The sequence below is a fragment of the Sminthopsis crassicaudata genome, chromosome 3, assembly GCF_048593235.1.
Source record: "Sminthopsis crassicaudata isolate SCR6 chromosome 3, ASM4859323v1, whole genome shotgun sequence".
Taxonomy (NCBI): Eukaryota; Metazoa; Chordata; class Mammalia; order Dasyuromorphia; family Dasyuridae; genus Sminthopsis; species Sminthopsis crassicaudata.
In genome coordinates, this window is record NC_133619.1 from 540,044,404 (window position 1) to 540,062,089 (window position 17,686).

At 33.1% G+C, this 17,686-nt stretch overlaps 1 protein-coding gene across 4 annotated transcripts in view; it reads right to left on the reverse strand.

Moving 5' to 3' along the window:
* Positions 1-17,686, reverse strand: part of CNTN5 (contactin 5) — a 1,627,773-nt gene that overhangs the window by 1,225,389 nt on the left and 384,698 nt on the right. The gene's annotated exons all lie outside the window — the stretch shown is intronic.

Here is a 17,686-nt window from a genome sequence, read left to right on the forward strand (position 1 = left end):
ACCTGACCTTGTTTTCTTTCTGCCTAATCAAGCTGCTTCTTCTAATGAGGAATGTAATTTCATAAATGTAGAGAGATCTTAAGAGAAATTTAGGGTGCCATATGTTGTTGTAGAGACCCAGAGGAGTTTGCCATATCTCATGTGTGATGAGGCATCTGGAGCTGTTTTGTCTGGAGGTCCAGTTACATTGCTGATGTGTTTCAGGAATCCCTAAAGAAACTTTTGTTATGTAATGTTGCTTCTGAGACTAATAGGAATTTTCCATTATTAAACTCAACCTATATACTCAGGGCAGAATAGGAAGTTTTTAATGAAAAGAGAATATCTCAGGCTTCCTATAGACTCACTGCCAGTTTGTTGAAGCACTTGGTACCCTATAGAGCCTATAGCAACCTCAAAGTGAGAAGAAAAGTGCTTTGGCTTCCACTGGTATTAATGGGTCCATGTTATTATACAAACAAAATCCATATAAGATTGGCTTTTCATCAGAACAGTGACTCTGTTATTTCTAGCAACTCTGAGTTCATTATTTTCTGTGAGGAAAAGTCTATGTTCTCTGAGAACCACTGGAGGGAGTAGACTTTACTTTTCAGATTAAAGATTTATTTCTTTACTCTTTTTTTTCCCTTTTTTTAAAAATTGCCTTTGGGTTTAGGAAAGCCCTTGTAAAGCATCAAAATGGGTCTTTTATAAGTTCTAGAAAAAAATAACAACAAAAATCAACATTCTCTAATGTGTTTTGTAAATTTTTTCTTCCTTATTGAATCTTCCCAACTCTGTATTTGGAGGTAATTATGATTTTTTCCTTTAAGTTTAGAAAAGGATAAGATTGGTGCCATTTAGATTGTTCTGAAATTCTTTTGTAAAAGGAACAAAGATATGCATTCAAAAAAGACAATGCCTAAACCTCCTTGAGATCTAATTGAACTATTCTGTATTAGGGATATAGGTAATAAGTTCAAAATTCACTCCAGAGAATTTGTAGATGACAGGTAAAATGTTAATTGGGGGGAAGAGTATAATGTGGAGGTGGGATGGATTGGCTAATGAGAGTCTTATCCTTGTAGCATTCCCCAATCATACATAATTTTGGGAAGCTAGTTTCCAGTCAAGATGACTTAAAGTTGATGTAATAATGCAAAGTCCTATAATTAGTTTTGGAATCACAAAGAGCAGATGTTTCAGGAATAGTTGAGACAAAAGTGAGTATACTTAACTGACTTTTCAGTCTTTATTCTTGGTAACTTTGAATGAAGGTTGTTGTGACTGGAGTGGGAGAGTAAAAGGAAGCTGCCCTTCTTTATCTAGTAGTCATTTGTCCTTAAGCATATGATACCTTTATTTCCTTTGAATTTATTGTTTACTGATTAGGCAAATTAAAAGTCTGAGGTGAATGTGACCAGACATCAGCATGTGAGTCTGGGCAATTCAGACATCTAATTAGAATTCCCACTAGTTAATCAGTCAGTAGCAAAGTTCTCCAAAAGTAGTGACAATGGCTACAGGAACAGTAAGAGCTTTAAAGGTGACAGCACTTCATTATGGAAAGAACTATGCACTACAGATTCTAGAAAGGCACTGATCCTTCAAGAATAACAAAGAGGAGGAAAAAGAAAAAGAATATCTGTAAAGATAGGAATGGATCTTCAGAAAATGGAGATATAAAAGTATCTAGATAAGAGAAAGGTGAAAGTACTGAAAATTCTGGGGAATTGTGTGAATTGTTGGAGAAGCTTATAATTTAAAATACCATTTTAATTAAGTTTTACATAATTATGCAAGTTTTTTTACTTTGCCTGTAGGCATTTATGATCCAATATCTATAACAAGTCCGGAGAGAAATTATAGTTTTGGTCACCATTTCAACAATTATCAAGTGTGGCAGCAAACTTCATTTCTATAGGGATTTGCTTTCAAATGAGATATCACAGTTTGGAAGCACCTGATAAATGTATCCATCCCTAAGATTTGTTCTGATAACAGATTAAATTTTTTTAAGTATTTATAAAAATTATATAATACTAAATGCATGTCAAAATGTATTATTTCAGACCAATAATTAATTCATCAATATTCAAGACTAAAACTTCTTGTTGAAATTTCAATGAATATTACAGGATAATGAAAGACAGGATTTGTGTGGGACTTTACTATTCACAAAACATAGGTAGGATCTGTTTTGCCTGTTTTAAAGATCAGTTGTGATTTGTGGATTATTGTTTCCCTTGATTCTTTGTACATATGTGTGCTTCTGTGTATGTGTATATATGATTTCATGGGTTGAAATCCCAGTGGATACATTACCTCTGCTGATAGACATTACCAATAATGCCCCTTGTACCTTAAAGCCCATCAGACTTGCCTAGGGAATTTAGAGTTTCAATGACATTGACGTAATATGATTTTGTGGTCCCCTTCACAACCTCAACATTTGATGGCACATAAAGGGAAAGTCTGGACTTCACTGGTTTGATTCTCTCCTTGCCAAGGTAAGCCTCATTTTTTTCTCCCCCATTCTTATAATGAGACACCCCTGCTCCTGGGAGAAGGCTTGTCTGGGTCATTGTGAGCTAAATGTTAAGCAAGTTGTCCTTGACGAGGGATGCTCAGATTTGGAAATTCTTCCAATTTTCAGCCAAGTTCCTAGGAACTTTGGCCATCTTTTCACCTTCTCTGGGATGCCAGAAGAAGACTGAAGTGCTATAGGATAGCTTTTGGCAAAATTTTATGGTTTTGGCAAAGATGGGGCAATCTTTTTTCAAGCATTTTCTCTGTGTCTATGTCTCTGTTCAGAATATTTGTGTCATTTTTGTTCTGTGAACTAGATTTGTTACCTGGAAAGATTTAAAATGCAACCAGCAGAAAAAAAAAAAAACAAAAAAAAACCCTCTATTCTGTAGTTAGAAAACTGGGAAAATTTCTTTAAAAGTCTAACTATTTTTTCTGTAGATTTCAGCTTTGGCCAAGCTGGGAGCTACACAAAAAGTTAGTTAAAAACAACATCTTTACACATTCTCAGAGTTTTGAGAGCACAACATCTTAGCAAATTTTCATAGTTTTGAGAGCAATGATTAAGAAGTTTGGCAATTAATCATTTTAAGATTGAAAGAAAAATTCCTGAAACATTGGGGATAATTTCAGTAATTTATCCCACTCTGAAAGAAAAGAAAAGAAAAAAACAAACTAGGTAAATAGTGAATTACCAATGCATATATCTTGTAAATAAAAAGCTATAGTTAAAAAAAAACCCTCAAATTTCCCCTGTAGAAATTGGGGAACCAAAATCATGGGGACTCCACATAACCTTGTCCAAATCCCTCCCCAACCTATCTTGAGGGGAATGGAGATGGAGTTGGAGGGTCAGATTCCATGGTCAGTATTCCCTGAGCCCTGACACCTGAAACTATCATCAAAGGGATATCCTGGCATGTCACCCTAGCTTTCAGCAGGTTCTATCCAGGAACTGCTTGGGAAGAATTCATTTACTCCTAGCACTATCCAGCATGGCAGTGTATAGTGAGAAAGCTAATCAGCCTCTGCATTTGGTAAAACCACCATTCTCTGTCTCAATTGTGGATATGTATTAGCTATGTAATTTATGGCAAATTATTTTATCTCTGCCCAGTTTTCTAATTTGTAAAGAGAAATAATTGCGAACACCATGATTGTAAAATAATTAGCATAAAATATGCTATATAAATGTTAATTTCTTTATTGGATATGATTGCTTCATATTTGATAACTTTATGGTTTTTTTTTTTTTTAAATGTGACCAACTGATAAATAATTTCTAAAGTACTTTGGAAGTTTGTCTGAGATGATAGGAAAAAGCAATATTTAAGGAGCTCTAATTGAAGCCCACTAAAGGGATATATTTGCACTGCTAATGTTAACAAAAAACTTTGGTAGTACTTTAAAATCTAGTTATCTAGAGTCAGACTTCTGAGGGCCCTGTTAGTAAAAATTGGCAGCTTAACCCTTTTCCTGGCTCATAGAAGAGAAATGATTTTCATAGATTGGAAAATAACTGAATTGTAATTCAGTTTGTTTAGGATATTTAATCAGAATCTAGGGAATGTCACTAACTAAAGTTAATTTTTAAAATGTCTTTTATCTCAATTTTAAGAAATGTCTTGTTTTCTCCCTAAAACAAAAGGGAAATTTATTTAATAGAATAGAAACTACAACTAAGATTATTTGGCTATTACTTAGGAAAAAATCTAAAATTGTTAAGTAAATTACTTAGAGTTATTGTAATTATATTAAGCTTTATCAGTTTACCTCCTAGTATGAGATGTGAAACTTCACAGAATGGGGGAAGGTATCAAACAGCAGAGCCCAGGAAAACACAATAGCAAGCTCAGCCCCTTCCCTGGAGTCTCTATCAACTCCCCTTAATTTGTAAGCTTTCCAGTTTTCTTGAAACTATCAGAGTAAGCAAGGTCATCAGCTCCAAGAACTGAGTCTGTTTAGGATTTATAGTTTCTAAACAAGGAATGTGTTTACTATGAATCTATAAGCTTGTTTAATGATTGATCCTTTGCACCAGGATAAGTTTAAACATATAAAACATGTTAAACAAAATCTCCTATGTATGTAAGTCCTCATAAACTTTTAAAATAATGAATCTAGCCCTAAGCTGCAATTGGTAGAATTTGTTCTTAGATATAAAATCTCTTTGGATTGTAACTGATATTCTTTTGAGTTCTGAATATGATTGCCTGATCATTGTCAGTAGTCCACCATTGCAGAGAGAAATGTAATAAATTACTCAGAATGCCTTACTGAAATGTCCTTCTCTGGGCAAAAGCTGGGAGGACACAACCTTAGTTTTTACTTAAGGTGGGATCCTTCTGACTCAGTTTTCCAGTGCTGTTTCTTTCTCACCTGATTATCTCTGAGTTTGGCTAATTATTACTGCATTGTTGGCTATCAAACAGATCTAGGGATGCCTTATCCTGTCATGTATGTGCTCTCAGGCTGAGGCCTGAAGGATCTGTTTTGATGCTATTATAATCATGTCCCTGCTTTTTCCTATTATAGCAAATTTCTATAATGATAACAAATGGTCAGTAGAAGCCATAAGCCCAATACTAGTATCCTAGAGGACAAAATAGTTCTCTACTCTAGATCTTAAAGATGCTTTCCTTTGCATACCACTGCATAAAGATTCACAATTTCTTTTTGTCATTGAACGAGCAAATCCAGGGGAACATAAGCCCCCACCAATGAATGTGACCAGTATGGGTAAGATGATATCTTGATCTGCAGCCACATCCCAGAGACTTCTCTGACTGCAGCCATATAAACTCTTAACTTCCTGCCCCACTCTCTCCCAGAAAGGACTATGAAGTTCTCCTTCTGGATGGTTTCAAACACTATCAAGCCAGCTTCTAATCCAAGAAACAAGCCAGTGGGAACTTATTTTTGGTTTGCCCAGCTCTTTGCAGAGCAACAATGGCTCAGCCTTCACTTCTCAAATAACTCAAATGGTGGCTGAGGCACTTAAGTGTAACTTTCTTTCTTGTTATTTTCTGTTTTTTTTCCAAGTGTACCTTTAACAACACTCTAAGAATGAGAGCTTTTCTGTTAGTATTTTCTCTCCAGTTCTCTTGTTGTCATGCTGTGGGACCCTACCAGTGGGGAGATAACTCCTTACTCTTTAGTCAGGTTAAGGAACTCCTTGGGCAGTGGGGACATTCAGTTGGGGGTACCCCTAGCATCCTCAAGACAGTCCAAATATATGACCTGATGCATTATTTGCAAAGGCCCCATTCCCAAATGTCATCATCCCCACCTTGGATGCTACCCCATTTTTACTAACAACTTCCCCTCCATCTCTTACCCACATAATAATTGTTGGATATCCACTCCAAAATTATTCTGACAAACTCACTCATGATGCTTCTATACTACCTTTCTTGAAGCCTCTTCATAATCTCCTGAGAACTAACATTCCAACTGATATAATGTTATATAATCATAACCATCTTTGGGAACAACTAACTAGGAAGGTACTACAAAATTTGACCTCAGGTACCATCTGTGCCCTAAGGAATATGCTTTTCTTTGTAAAATAGATTTTCCATTCTACTTCTGGGGATGTTTCTGGGGGACCTGTTATGGTTCTTGTACCCTAGTTCATCTGAATGTTCCTTTTCACTGTGAGTAATGTTAATGTTAATTCTCCCCTGTCCCCAAAGGAGACAAAAGTGGGCATTTGGGAGAAAATCTTCCTTGGTATTTATCTGAAGAAAAGCTGTTTAGACATGATAGCCTCATCTCTCCTCCCCTTCCTCCCTCCCAGCCTTCCTCTGGGTTAGGTTCCTGGCTATTGTCTCTATTAACTCCTCTACTAACTCCACTTTTAATTTTTTTTTTTTTTGCCTCATATTTGGTCTCTGCATTTTTAACCTACTTGTGAGATTTGTTTCTTTCAATCTCCAAACTATGAACTCCACTATTATTCACCCTGAATACCACTGACTGACTGATCCTGACACTGAGCACCCCTTTGAATGATGCTGCTGCCATCTTGCCTTCCCTTCCTAGTCTGGACCCCTGATTTTACATTTTGTTCTAACAATAAGTCAGTAAATCCTAAATCTCCAGTTTGGGAATCTGTCTCAGGGACTTCCCACACTCCCACCTAAGAACAACAATCTGTCTGAATAAATCACTCCTCAATTAACTGCTGATTGATAATCTGGTCAGTAATAATCTGTTCAGTGATAACCAAATTCCAGAGATCACTTCTTTGTACCATAGAATTAGCATGTCAATGATAGAAAGCTGGATAAATGTGTCTCTTTGCTTTTGTTTCTCTGCTGAATTCTCTTAGAATTTAGTCTGCTTGTAATTGGCTCTACAATTAAAATAAACTTTGCCTCTTGATAAGGAAATGGGTTCAAACTTGCAAATTCTTTTAAGATACCTAGTGACATCAGTCCATGAGACCTCAAACTTTTGGTGTCCCCTCCCCAACTCCAGCAACATGACTACAATTTCACAACTCAGCATGTGCCAAAAATCAGACTTGGATTCAGGTTTTTCTGAGTCCAAGGCAAATATATTCACATAAAAATCCCAAAGAGAAGTTGCTCACATATTCTTTCATAGTTTAGATCTCTAATGCATGTGAGAAAGGAATGGATTACATTTTTATAGTTTACACATATACACATGTGTATATAAATGCACATGTATGTATGTGTATGTATTATATATGTATATACACATGTGAACGCACACACACATAGAAATTATACATATATCTATATCTATATATATCTATATGTATATATCTATATATATATCTATATATCTATATATAGATATATAGATATATATATAGATATATATATATACATATATATATATATATATATATATATATATATATCCCCATGGAGATTTTAGCCTTCCATCTCTTTTCCATCCTATTATTTTCCTGAGATTTGATTTCTTGGGGAATATGAATGGCAAAATAGTATTTAAAGAAGGAAGAACACTAACTTTGGAATCAGACAATATGGATTCAAATCACTCCATATTCTATATGATTTTGGCAAGTCACAACAGTTTCCCAGATCTTTTTGTTCATCAATAAATTGTGAGGCAATTGGACCAGATGACCTCTAAGTGAAAGGAGAAACTTCAGTGTATATATGTATAACAGAATAACAACCAATATAACAAAAATTATATAATAACTCAAGGCTTATGAGACTTTCTGCCACTAGCAGTTCTTTTTTTTTTTTTTAAATTATTTATTTTTTGCTATAGCAGTTCTAAGGAGATATACAGTCTTTCACAAATATTTTTAAAAAAAGAAATAATGCACACGAGATAATCATTAATGATCCCATTTTAAAGGTAATGAAAATGAGAGTGGTAAATAGCTGCAACAAAGGTCACATGAACAAGTGCATGGCAGGGACAGAATTAGAACCAAAGTGCCAGGCAGCTCTCCAGTGCCTAACACCACAGTACTTTGGCACTTGGACAGGATGATTAACTTTGACAGGTTAAATTAACACAAACATAAAACAGAGGAAATCTATCCTCTCTTGTCTGTGTGCCAGGAAACACAAGGCCATAATTGCTACGATCTAACTCCTCAGCATAAAACAAGTCAAATGCTTGCTTCAAAAGATTGATTTTGCAAGAAAAGCCTCAACTTTGACTTCCAAGGTCATAGGACATGAATGTACTTTTCAAAAGGAAGTTTTCCTTAGGTATTAACCAGGCTAATATGGCACAGCTAAATGTCACATGCCACTTGCAGAGAAAGTATTAGTAAACCGAAGTCTGAAGACAGGCCTATTACATTAAATAGAAGTAGACAGTAAAAGGGGAAATGACAATAAAAGCGCTTTGGCACTTATTTATACAGCTCCTTGCTACTATGATTGTGCTTTGTGTGTCTGTGTGTTCTTCCTGATTTCAGAGATCTCCAATTTCATTACTTTGGATGTCTTTACTACAAATAGTGTTATGGCTTAGTAAACTAATTTCCACAACTACTGGGGGTTGACAAATTGTGGCTAAATTGGTGATGAATCTCTTCATCTTTGTTTTTGTATTTACAAGTATAAATTTTATTGATGTTGCTTGTTTTTTCATCTTTAGCAGTTCTGGATATGCCAATGTACCTTCCAACCTATAATGAACCCTCCTTTACCCCAGTGAACCCTCTTTTGCTAAAAAAAAAAAAAAAAAAGAAAGAAAGAAAAAGAAAAAGAAAGTTGAACAAAATCAACAAGTACAGTGGATATATATATGATATTAAATGCAATATTCAGCTATCATGGCTTCCCAATTCTTTTCATAATGAAATAAACATTTATCAACTGTTCCATTATATACCAGGCATTCTCCTAAGTACTTCATAGACATTTCATTTGATCATCAAAGAACTCTGTAAAGTAGGTGGCACAATAATCCCCATTTTACAGATGAGGTAAGTGGGGCAGACAACATACAATAACCGGCCTTAGGTCACACAGATACTAAGTGACTGAAGTAAGATATGAAGTTAGGTCTCCTCCTGAATCTACCAGGATTCAGTACCACCTTGATGCCTTGAAGGAAAAAGGTTATGCTCATCTTACCATAGCATCCCAAACTGGTCATTATAATTAGCTAGTATGCAAAAACTTTTCTAAATATAAGTTGATTGGTTATTGGATAACAAAAATGGAACTTGTCAAAGCTAGTAATTCACTAACATTGTCTTTAAGAATGCCAAACTGAGATTTCAGAGTAGAATTTCTCCTTTAACAATAACAACAAAAAATATGTTCTGGGGAATATTTGACTTAAATTGAGCTCCTGCCAAGCATTTAATATCTTCTATGACCAATATGAGGCAGTTAAATGGCTCAGTGGATAGAGCTCTGAATCTAGAGTTAGGGATACCTAAGTTTAAATCTAGCCTCAGACACTTACTAGCTAGCTGTATGATACTGAGCAAGTCACACCTTTTGTTCACCTTAATCCATTGGAGAAAGAAATAGCAAATTATTATAGTATTTTTGCTAATGAAATCTCAGATGGGATCACAAGTGAGTCAACAACAAGGAGTGGCCATTATGTGCATTTGTGTTATTCAACTCTTTCTTGAAAGAGGAGAGCTCATTATGGGAGGCAAGGTAAGACAGTATTTTCCTTTTCTTTTAATCCGGTATTTTTTCTTTAAGCTTTGCTCAAAACAAACTGGCAGTCTACTAATGCTCAGGAAGCTGATTCTGAAAAGCAGTGATAATCTTTTTTGCTAATACTGTATTAGCTCCATTTTTTTTTTTTTTTTTTATCAGTAGCTTCAGTCTTTTTTTTTTTTTTTTTTTTTGAGAGAGGCATTCATGATGTACTAATGTGGGACTTTTGACTAGCCTTTTTGATTCTAAACTGTATATTGCCCCATAGATTTTACTTTCTCTCTGATATTAGTCACTGACAAGATATACAATGCCTTAATTTGAAGGAACTTTTTAAAATCTTCATAAAATTTCAGTATTTCTTTATCTTTTGCCTTTCTAGTCATTACACTTTACTCTCCTATACTTTTCCTTCAATTCACGTACATTGGACTTCTAACTGTTCTAACACAGCAATCCATTTCACAGCTCTGGGTATTCTCCCTAGAGTTCCCCTATGTTTGAAACAATCTTTTTCCTTCATTCCAACTATGGACCTCTCTGACTATTTTTAAATCCCAACTAAAATATAATAATCTACAAGAAGCTTTCCCAAACATCTCTTAATTCCAGAGCCTTAAGTATTTCCTCCATAGCATGGCTATAGTTTAATGTATGTGTGTGTGTGTGTGTGTGTGTGTGTGTGTATATATATATATATATGTGAAATATATATTTATATGCTATATGATATATAGCACATTTTGTCCCATTTTCCATGTACAAATATGTATTTATGTGATTTGCAAATTATTTTTCCTATTTTGTTTTAAGTTCCTTGAGAGATAGATTGTCTTTAATCTCAGTGCTTAGCACAGGGCCTGAAACATCTTCAATACTAAATAAATGTTTATTGATGAAGTGATTCAAAGCAATTCCAATAGATTTTGGATAGAAAAAGCCATCCAAATCCAGAGACTGAATTTGGATGTAAGAAAAGTTTTTTGTTTGTTTGTTTGTTTATTATCTTTCTCATTTTTTTTTTTACTCTTTTGATCTGATTTTTCTTGCTCAACATGACAAAAATGAAAATATTTTTTAAAGGATTACACATATTTAACCTATATTACATTGCATGCTATGTTGGAGAGGGGTTACTAAGGAAGGGATAAAGAAAATTTTGGAACACAAAGTCTTGCAAAAATGAATGTTGAAAATTATCTTTACATATATTCAGAAAAATAAAATACTATTGAGAAAAAAAATTTGCTTGAATTAGCTTCTGGGTGGTTGTTTTGCTTATAGTCATGGTAGTTCAAGTCAGATAAATGACTGTTTCAGGAAATTTATCCTTGTTTTTGGAAGCACAATGAAATTCACATTGATAATTTTACTATGCTCTCTTGTCAGAGAAGAATCTTCAAGAGATCTTATTTACATGATTATTTGAATCTCATAATTTATTTGAATCTAATTATTTTTCCATTAGACTGTAAGTTCCTTGAGGGAATTACCTGTTCTGCTTAAGCCTTTCTTTTTCTTTTTTTTTTTTTTTTTTTAAACATTAGCACTTGGCACAGTGGCTGGCATACAATTAAGTGATTAATAAGTATCTCATTATTGTTTTAATTTGTCTGAAAACTATGTAACTTATAGTACATTTTGTCCCAATTTCTATACTGTCAATATCAAAGGGAAATTGGGGCCCAATGAGACTGAAAACTATTTCATATTTTATGATGGGTCATAGTTCACTGTGAACAAAATTATTTATTTATTTTTGGTGGTGAACCTTATGGTGATGAGCCTCAGCTACATTGGTTCAATACCTCAAACAGCAAACACATTTTTTTTGGAAAAGAATACCATATAGCAGCTCAAGTCCTGTGCCCAGAGTTGGCCTCAAAGACATTATTTCACAGATAAAATGTACTATTTTGTTCTGAAGTATAATAGCATTATATATGTAGAAGTATTATTTCATTCTTATATAACTCCTTTAAAGGAATACTGTGTACTCTATGCTTTGCACAAAGTCCAACACATATCAGCCATATTAATTGCCTTGTTTTATTTTGCTCTAATAATCCTATAAACTTAGAGTTTCAAGAAATCTTTAAATAATATAGTTTACAAATTGCTAAACAGTTATTTATACTTAAATTTCAGCCTAAAATCAACCTATTTTAGTATTAATACATTAACTTGTTAAGTTTTTTGGATTGACTCAAATGATCAAACCAATTTGTGAATAGGACTTCACTAATTTTAATTAATTAAAACCAATGTATAAGAGACTGGGTTATATTTTAAATAAATTTTATTTAAAAACAAAGGAAAACATTCAGAAATGAGGAAAGAGATTGAAAACTTCTGAATTCAAGAGGGTATATCAAGAATAGCTTTTCCTGGAACCTTTGAGGAACAAAAGGACTTAGAAGAGGAAGATGCTGAAAGCACTCATTAGTTTTATAGGTGTAGGAGAGCACAGAATTAAAGCTAATTTCCTTTGTCTTGAGAAAAATGTCAATTTTCTTCTTGCTGTCTATCTAACCACGAAGCTTTAATATAATCTACTGTTTAGGTGCCTACATGTTTCTATTAAATTTAGTTTTGTTTCCGTAATAAAGAACCAGAGATTAACTACTGGAGTTAACAGAGACAAATAAATACTTAACTAGAAATTTCAAATTTTCCTTACTGGGGGGTTAGAGTGATTGTGAATGAGTTCAAATTTCTCAGACTATATTAAATATCCTAAAATTAAAACAGAGGGAAGCAGCTGTACCTTAGGTACCATTATTTTACTCTTTAGGATTAAAGTAAACAAATAATTATAAGGGAATGCTATACTCATATTAATAGATTCATTTGCAAAATGTTGAAATTGGATCAGATTTTAAAATTGTTCTGGTTCAAATCTCTCATTTAAAATGAGAAAAATTGAAGCCTAAGAAGATGATGTAACTCATCAGCATACATATTTTATCTGATTAGACATTTATTTCCTTAGAGAAAGGTCTATGTCTTATTCTATTCAGAAACACTTGACACAGTGTCTATAGCATTGTATACACTTTTAAAATTTATATTTACTATTAATTAACTAGTTAAGGTTTGGTATCACATTTTAACTCAGAGTAAGTCATTTGTAAATATTGGTTCATGCTCATTAATTTTATCATCTTAATAAGTTAAAATAAATCCAATGTTCATAGTTTTAAATATTTAAATAAATGTATAGACAAGGCAGGAAGATATGAAATGTGAAATAATTTAAAGTCAATATAAGTATATAATAAATGCATATATACTATATAATATTTTAAATATATAAGTACATATATATATATATATATATACCTTTTTTCTTCTGTCACTAAGAGAAATAAAGAAAAAAAACAAACCTTCCTACAGAAGAGAATGGAGATTCTAAAATAAAATAATTGTAATAATACATTGAGGATTTAATTGCCTATCATACAAAGTTATACCTATTATTTCTCCCCACAGATATATTTCAGTATTTTGATGAATTCAGGGTTTCAATGATATGGACATTTCTTTTAAGTGCTGCTTATATCCCATTCATGCTTGATTCTTATGCATGTTTCTCATCCATGATTCCCATCCTTTACTGTAGCTCTCTAGAAACTTTCTTGAGTTCTTTTGAAATGTTATGTTTGCTAACATGTTTCTCCAGCTCCCTATAAGCTCTAATTCCCTATCAGAGAATAAAAATTTATCTTTAATATGAGGAGTAATAGGGACCCACTGGAGTTTGAGTTTGAATGTGTGTGTGTGTGTGTGTGTGTGTGTGTGTGTGTGTGTGTATGTATGTGTGTATGTGTGAAGGGGGGAGGGATGAAGAGAAGTTATAGTCAGACCTACATATAAAGTAAATGACTGATTACTGATCCATAATCTGAAAATTCAAGTTGGCTCACTTTTAAAAAAAAATAATTGATCAAGAAATCAATAAGCTAACATTTACTAATATCATTTAAGCTAACACTAATACCTTAAAGGTGATCTAAACAGTACTGGGTTCTAGGGATACAAAGATAAAAAAAAAATCAATTTCTGACTTTAAAGAGCTTATATTCTATTAGGAAATGCAGTACATACATTTGTACACAAGAACAAATTAGGTACTAATATACGTTAACTTTAAGGAATTGAGAAGGGTATGAAAAGATATGGAATCAGGAAGGGTATCATGCAGATAGTAATATATGAGATGAGTCTTGAAGGAAAGTGATTCCAAGAGATGAAGGTGAGGAGGGAAATTATTGCAGAGAAAAAGACAGTCAATAAAAGGCATAGAAAATGAGTTCTTTGTGTGGATAGAAACAACCAGATCTGTTTTCCTGGGTGTTAGAATGTATAGAAGAGAATAATGTACAAGAAAAGCAAGAAAAGCTTGACAGGATTAGACTGTGAAAAAACAACAAAACTATAAATGAATCAAGAGTTTATTTATTTGTTTTTTATCTTAGAGATAATAGGGAATCATGACAATTCATTGAATGGGGGCATGATAACTGGAAACCTGCTTTAGAAAAATCACCTTGGTGGTTCTGACATGGTCTTTGTAGTGAAAATTATTAGGAATGAAAGAGGGACATCACTCAACAGTCTGGGTTATTGAAATCAAGATTGCATGATGCAGGAAGAAGTCAATTAAAAGCAAAGCATGTGACTTTATTTCTTTGGGGGAAGAGGGAAAGAGGGGATATTGTAAAATGGATGGCAATCTACCCTAAGTATGCTATAAAAGTGTCACATATTTATACATTTTTAGGGCAATGTTCATAAGCTAAGCATTATTCAAAGTAACATTATTTGACACAAAAACAAGAAATATGTTTATTCTTAAAACACATGTGGACATAAAAAAGAATAGGAAAAAGTGTGTACTTTAGCTAATTAAGACAGATAAAAGGTTTATTGTATGAATATAGCCAGTTTCACTTAAATCAAAGAAATCTGCCCATCAGACCAGACAGATATAACTTTCCAAGGACTTTGTGGAATTTTTTAGTAGCTAATGTTTTTAATTCTAATAAGAAGTAGGAACAGGCACCTAAAGAGCATAGCTACAGCACCTGTATTTTTCAACTCACATTCAACAAAATAGTTAAAAGATAATGTTACTAGGGTTCATATGGGGGGGGTATTCATTTCTCCTACATCTTCAAAGAGTCGTGTGTGTGTGCATGTGTGTGCATTTGTATGTATATAAGTGCATGCTAATATATCATTGCTATCTACTAATTCTAATACTGTGCCAGTCATTTTTACAACTTCTGAATTTCCTTTTAACAGTATAAAAGGACAATAAAAAGGTTTTAGGTGCTTAAAAAAAAGCTGGACTACTACTGGGTGAATTACCTACTATTAAAATATGTTATTAGAGCTGTGATTAAAAAAAAAAAAAACCCTCAACTTTAGAAAATATAAAAGGAAAACTAACATCATTATACATAGCATTCACATTTTCATAATCTGTAACTAGGATATCATTTTTTCCTTTTTCTAATAAGGATGGAAGTGTGTGGCAGCCTTTTTCCTTCATCAGTGATTAAACATTAACAAAGTCTTCTATAGCCAATCATTAGGTTAGTATTTCATCCCACACTGTTTGCCATATTAAAAGGTTTCTTTATAAAGTCAAGCAGAAAAGGACTAAATACAATCCAGCTATGTTTACATGAAGCAAGCATTTCTTACCAGACAGACAGTGGGGTACAGTAATCAGATACGGGAAGAGCTCCTATGAACAAAGACTCTTGGTAAAATTTGATCCTAGAGATAGGTGAGGCTGGGTGCTACAACAGGGACTGCAGTAACAAACAAATGGACATCTTTCCTGGAACTTAATGAGGAAAAATCTGACAATATAGTTCTAAAGACATGGATGTTAAAGACAACTTTATTGAAAGGATAACAATGTATTATTAAGCTCAAAGGTGTAGATCCAAAAAAAAAAAAAAAAAAAAAAAAAAAAAGGAAATAAAATTAGTAAGGTGAGGATGTAAAAATAAGGAAGTAAGCACTTAAATTCACTCATCAGTAACATGACTCAAAAATAGCTCCCTAATCAGGAAACAGTACTAAGACTGAGGCATCATCATTACCAGCCAATTAACTGTTTTAGCTAGAAACTTCCCTTTAAGGCATACCATTTGAAAAGCCAGAAAATGAAAAGTAACAATGTCAAACAAATATGTTAAAAGTTTCATTAGAAATGTTCAGTTTCCAATTTAAAATATCACCCAAATCCATAGAATTCCTTCCTGAAAAGTTTGATTACACTTTTTCTCCGATAAAAACAAAAACACAAATAAAACACACACACACACACACACACACACACACACACACACACACACAATCAAAAAACAACAACAAAAAAACAAAAACAAAAATAAACAGTTTAAAGATCATACATTTACATAGTTTGGAGGCCATCTGTTACAACTCTCATTTTACAGATGAGGAAATTGAGGCTGAGAGAAACCAAATGATTAGTTTCTTTAGTGAAACTAATAATAATTTCTGACTATATATGTCATATTCTATCCCATTGTATCACTTACCTGAATTGTCTCATTCGTATCCTAGAATATATTTCTGGTTTTGCTATATCTTTAGGAAACTGCTCTCTAGGTTTTCTTTTTCTTTTTCTTTTCTTTTCTTTTCTTTTCTTTTCTTTTTTTTTTTCCATTTCTTATCTTATCTACACAGCAAACTACTTTACTTAAATAAGCTAATGTAATGACCATATATGGAGCATTTCTATGAAGATTTTAAAATGGGCCAAACATTTTACATGTCACCATTTATCAAATAGATGGTATATGAAACTGACAATTATTATAAGGGGACAAATTTTACCTCAGATTAAAATTAATGAACAAGTCAGAAATGGGACATTTACATGTGTGATCATTTATTTATAGATGAAAGAATTGTGAGGGGTCATCTAGTCTAACCTCCTTAATGTTTAGATAAGGAAACAGAACCAGAAAAGGGAATTAATTCACTCATTCAAAATAAGTACATTCTTGGGGTTTAAGGCCAGATGTTTTTATTCTAATCTAGTGTTTTTTCCTATTATTACACATTTGTGTCCTCTTAATGCAGTTGAATTTTACTTCTCTCTCTCTTTTTTTTTTTTTTTTCTTTCCTTAAACTATCCTATAACAACTGATACAGCAGCAAAATATTATCTCAGGCATCCCAGTCTAGTCCTAAATTATGTTTATTGTTGTTCAGTTGTTCAGTTATCACCAATTAATTCTTCATGACCCCAACTGTGATTTTTTACTGCAGGGTTATGCCTTTTCCCTCTCTAGCTCATTGTATAGATGAGGAAACTGATGGAAAATAAGTTTAAATAATTTGTCCAGGTTCATGCAACTATTAAATAATCATGGCCAAATTTGAAATCAGAAAAATGAAGCTTCCTGATTTCAGATCCAGTACTTTATCCAATGCTCCAGTAAGCTGCCCAGAAATTAGTTTTAAGTACTCATTTTGAGCATAATGATGATGATGATGATGATTTTTTGTTGTTGTCTTAATCACTGCTATCACTGCTATAGTGGTAAATTCCTTTGCTAGAAAGAATTCATTTTTTATTATTATTTGCTTAATTCTGAATTATGCCTTACCAAAAATGTTACACACAGAAATGGTTAATGAAAAATAAACTTGAAACGTCTTTTTTTTACAATCCTGAGGCTATTCAGGAGAAAAAGGACAACTCTTCCATGATCTCCCCAAGAAGCTCAATTATACTAACTGAGAAAATTCTGCTATCATTTCATAATAGCATTTTTAATTTCCTAAAAAGAGAATCAAAAGCCACTTAACATTTAAATATGTATAACTATGTTTTCCCCAAAGACTATATAATATTCTTCCCTGAGAAGTATGTATGCCATTGATGATAAATAAAACTGTCATTCAAAAGAACTTTCACCTACCATGGAGCTTTTCAACTCCAGACAGAAATAGTGTTATGCTGCACTACAATGACT